This window comes from Pyxicephalus adspersus, chromosome 7, assembly GCF_032062135.1.
Source record: "Pyxicephalus adspersus chromosome 7, UCB_Pads_2.0, whole genome shotgun sequence".
In the NCBI taxonomy this organism is placed as follows: domain Eukaryota; kingdom Metazoa; phylum Chordata; class Amphibia; order Anura; family Pyxicephalidae; genus Pyxicephalus; species Pyxicephalus adspersus.
Window position 1 is genome coordinate 5,534,506 of NC_092864.1, and position 5,463 is coordinate 5,539,968.

The window sequence follows — 5,463 nt, forward strand, 5'->3', positions numbered from 1 at the left end:
CATCACTGAGAATGCAGCCTATCCAATCACTAGGGACCAGTGACATCACTGAGAACGCAGCCTATCCATTTATAGCAGAAGCCCAGTGGAAGTCTCAGTTTAGCACATTTTGATTTTACAATCTAATTTATTGCAATGTTAAGATATTACAGATGAACAGCACTAAACATTAATATAACTGCATAATAAAATATGATTTGTAACAGATGTGTCATAAAAAAACCTCTCCATACTCAGAATACATCAGCAACAACCAGAATTTTAAACATCTTCGAGGAACAAAGAATTTATATCATTTCAAAGATATTGCTGGGTAGAAATGATTAAAAGAGCTCCGCTGTGGTGAGAGAATCCGCAGTGCTTTGTCTTTAATTTGAAACCGCATCACTAGAGTACCCATTGCAAGTGCTAGCACACCCATAACCACCCCTGGTACACCCATAACTGGTACACCCATAACTGGTACACCCATAACTGGTACACCCATAGGCAGCACTAATACAACCATGACCACAGCATGCACCTCCATGGCAGATGCAAGTACACCCATTACCATCAGTGGTACACCCATGGGTTGCATTACTATAAGTATGCCCACAGCTAGAGCATCCATGACTACCACTGGTACACCCATGGCCACCGCTAGAACATCTAAGGCCATCACTAGGCCATTGCCAGAAACCAGCCCACACATTGTCCCCACAAGCTGCTCAACTCCCAGGACTTCAATGACACCTTTATAGGTGACTACACGTAATAATATAACCATGCAATCGAACAATTTCATAGATGGTATTTTCAGTCACTTGCAACGTGCAGAACATTACTTGAAGTCATTCTGCAATATTTAAACCAATGAGAGATTGTTTGCGATTACTGTAACAAAAATGAATCACCAATTAGCTTACCCATGTTAGATGCCAGCTACTGAGCACCCATGGGCCCCTTTTGCACCCGGGCACCTGACCTTATTGTATGATGTACATGTAGACCTCAATTCTGCTGGTAGTGCCCAAGTTATCTGTTTGGTTTGTAAGAGGTAACTCCTGTTCACCTCTAGTGTCCCGGCTGTTACATGTTCCCTAATATAATATAATATTCCCTTTATAATAGGCACATCAGGGGTGCAGACCTTGGAACTCAGAGCAGGGTAGGTGAAAGCCCCTCAATGAGAACAGCAGGGGTACAGACTTAGAAACTCAGTACAGGGATGGTGGGCACTGCAGGTATACAGACCCAGGAACTCAGAACAAGGATGGTGGGCAAACCTCATAATGGGCACAGCAGGAGTACAGACTTAGGAACTCAGCACAGGGATGGTGGGTACTCCTCATAATGGGCACAGCAGGTATACAGACCCAGAAACTCAGCCCAAGGATAGTGCGACCCCCTCCTAATGGGCACAGGAAGGGTACAGAACCAGGAACTCAGAACAAGGATGGTGGGCACACCTCATAATGGGCACAGCAAGTATACAGACCCAGAAACCCAGCACAGGGATGGTGGGCACACCTAATATTGGGCACAGCAGGTATACAGACCTGGGAACCAAGCACAAGGATAGTGGGACCCCCTTATAATGGGCACAGCATGGGTACAGACCTGGGAACCCACTACAGGGATGGCGAGTACTCCTCATAATGGGCACAGCAGGGGTGCAAACCTTGGAACTCAGCACAGGGATGGTGGGCACTGCAGGTATACAGACCCAGGAACTCAGAACAAGGATGGTGGGCACACCTAATAATGGGCACAGCAGGTAAACAGACCTGGAAACCAAGCACAAGGATAGTGGGACCCCCTTAAAATGGGCACAGCAGGAGTACAGACCTGAGAACTCAGTACAGGGATGTCGGGTACTCATCATAATGGGCACAGCTGGTGTACAGACCCAGGAACTCAGCCCAAGGATAGTGCGACCCCCTCCTAATGGGCACAGCCTGGGTACAGACCTGGACATTTCACCAAAAGAATTTCCTGAGAGACAGAAGACATTTTTTACAGAACCGACCCTTTAAAGCCTTGCTGACACTGTGGATCCATAGCGCTTTTCTTGCTGCCCCTGATCAGTTATTATCAGTCAGCAAATTACTGGAGCCCAGCTAGTAAAATCCTCTTCCTATGAATTTAGTCATATTGATCTGGACATAAATAGCCACGGTCAGCGGGTTTGACAGTGAAAATGTATTGCAATTAATGATCATTTTCTGAGGTCAGGTAGACTGCATGGCCCCTACAGGTCGAATTTCAGAAACGGTGACTGTGTCTAGTGCAGCTCCTGTCTGCTATTTATATAAAAACTCTGAGCTGTTCTTATAACTGTCCTATATTGGGGAGCAATCAGGGTGACACTGGTTCTGCAGGGGGGCACCTGGTGTCTGCTATTCTGGTTGGCATTGTTGCAGTGGTGAGGATTTAGCCATGGGACTCACAATATGGTGCAGGGGCTTTTTTTGTGAGTTGGCCGGTCCCTAACACATGCGCAGTATAATGGTGCCCTAGAAATCCTCTGATAATATTACCCCCTCCATTGGCTCAGAGGATATAACCCGCTTGCTGGGTGTCTTTGTCTTTATAATCCCAGCTTACACCTTGTGCAGCTATTTTTTCTGCTCACTAAATCTCCTAAATTGCTGCTCCCCTCATCTTCTGGAGGGCCATCAATTCAAGTCTGAGAAATTCATTGTGCTCCCTGGTTCCAGCCCCGCCCACTCCCCAGGACCACCTGAAGCCCCGCCCACATGGACTGCAACAGTTTTCAACTGAATTAAACTGTTTTATTAAAATATAAGTAGTTCTGGTGGGGCCTATTATACATGCAAAATATTTTATTTATTGCATTCCGGCGCCTTAGCCTACACTCAACACTTCAAATCTTAAATCCAGCCAAAAAATTTTATTTTATTTAAGATAGGTAGATTTAAATTGCTTTGCATGCATTGGCCTGATTTCCATTTATAACTCTTTGTAAGTCAAGGTAACAGCAATGCAGCACAGGATGAAAAATGGACAGGGGGAGGGGTGTACTGTAAACAACATGGCAGAAAATCATTAAATGCAATAAAATAACCAAATAGATTATATTTACAAAATACAAAGATATAAATATATACAGATAGTACAATAAATATTATAGAAAATCACCTTAACATGTGTTATGTCAGGATCAAAGCCCATTGAAATGGTTTTATAATGTATATACATCACTATATTTATAATGCTCATGAAAGTTTTCTTATGTACATTTTTTGCAGAAGTTTCTTAATGAAAATAAAATCTTATCTGAGGGTCTGGACCAAGGTCTCCATGTAAGGATGTCACCCCTCTATGATTCCCCCATTGGATGAAAGTGATGGAGTGGAGGAGAAGAGTGAGAAAAGAAGAAGAAAGGCTGAGCAGAGGGGAGCTAAGTAAGAAGAACAGAAAGGAAACATAAAGCAGAGGAGAAGGAGAGAAGGGAGGCAGAAAGGAGTGAAGGTGAAAGAGAGGAGAGAAAAGAAAGACTGAGAGGAGGAAAGGATAGGGCAAGAGATGGAGAAGAGAAAAGGAAAAACTGAGCGGGGAATGAGGGGAAAAGAAAAGACTGAACAGAAGAAAGAAATGGGGTAAATGGAGGGTGGAGAAAGGAATGAAAAGAAATAAGAGGAAATGAGATGTGAGGCTAAGAGGAGAAGAAAAAAGAGGAAAGGAAGGAAAATACTAAGAATTGGTGAGGAAGAGAGGAGAAAGGAAAAGAAAGAAATAAAGAAAGAAAGAAAGAAAGAAAGGGTCTGTTGATGGGTCTTTTATCAACCTAACTTTGTAACTATGACTATAAAAGAGAGGGAAAAAAAGGTAGGTAGGAAAGAAAGAAAGGAAGGAAGGAAGGAAGGAAGGAAGGAAGGAAGGAAGGAAGGAAGGAAGGAAGTGGAAAAGAGAGAGACAGAAAGAAAAAAGAAAGAAAGAAAGAGAAAGAAAGAAAGAAAGAAAGAAAGAAAGAAAGAAAAGAATGAAGGAAGAGGAATTGATGAGAGAAAGAAAGATGGGGAAGAGAGAAAATAAATAGCACAGAATATACCTGGGTATTAAAGTTTTAAAATAAAGATAACAGAGACTGCTGATCCCGGGAACATCTGATTGCTTCATGGGATCAGGAAGGAATTTTTTCCCATTGGAGCAAATTGTACCCAGGGTTTTTTTTGCCTTTCTCTGGATCAACTTTGTTCATAGGGTTTTATATCTGGGATAGGTTTATTCCCCTAGTGGTTGAATCTGATGGACTTGATGGGACTGTTGATGAGTCTTTTATCAACCTAACTATGTACCTATGATTGTAAAAGAAAGGAAAGAAAGGTAGATAAGAAAAGAAAGAAAGAAAGAAAGAAAGAAAGAAAGAAAGAAAGAAAGAAAGAAAGAAAGAAAGAAAGAAAGAAAGAAAGAAAGAAAGAAATATGGGGGAAAAGAAAAAGGGAGTAAGTGGTTGTTCTAAACAAGAAACCAGTAAGGCGAAAAGCTAATGAAGATGTTACTGGATCACCCAGGTTCTCCCATGATAGTCTATCCTCTCCAGTCTTGGAGAGCGTTAATAAATCAGGCCACTTTAGGTATGTTGGGAGATTGCACGTCTGACGTTATGTGAGGGTCACCTTGTATCTATGGCTCTGAAAACAATATACATTTCACTTTATCTCATTGAATGGTGGAGTTCATTCCTCTTTTAGCTGGTTATTTTCTACCCTGGAAAACTGAGGGCTATCTCCCCTGGGAAAAATAATGCTGCTGAGTGATTGGAATTTCCAGCTGATTCCTCATTGTTCCTCCAAGTTACCAGCAGCGCTGGTGTGGAACATTTAGAAGCACACAGGGGAGATGCAGAGGATGAAGATATAAAGGTTTGGATGGGTGAAATTTGTTTGGGGGTCGGTAAATTTAGCCAGGACCCCCAATATTTCCCCAGTCTGACTTTTTCAGGTCTCTTTCCTTCATTAAGAAAATTATTAATAAGGGAGAAGTTACTCCTCTCCGCACTGTGACAATTAGCACCTCAGCAAACAATTCCCGGTGTTTTCTCGCCTGCCATCGTGACTCACGCCTCGCGGGACACGACAGTCGGCTCATGTACTGTCGGCGTAATTTTCCAGTTCGGATTTAAAGGGGTTTCCCTACCAGGAATTAAGTTTCTGCAGACTGCAGAGTTCTTCCTTGCCGAGGATGAGGAGGGTCATCTGCCAATTTCATGTCTGGATAGGACTTACTGCCTGATTTCAGATGTTCTGTTCTTCGCTCCAATCTAGGTGGTGAGAATTAGCAAGTAAAACTCCCAATTTTGCCAAAACTACATACAAAACACCTTTTGATTCTGCCTACTATCTCCTATAGCATGTCTGCAGTCTATGACTGTCTCCTGTACAATGTCTGCAGTCTCTGACCGTCTCCTGTACAATGTCTGCAGTCTCTGACCGTCTCCTGTACAATGTCTGCAGT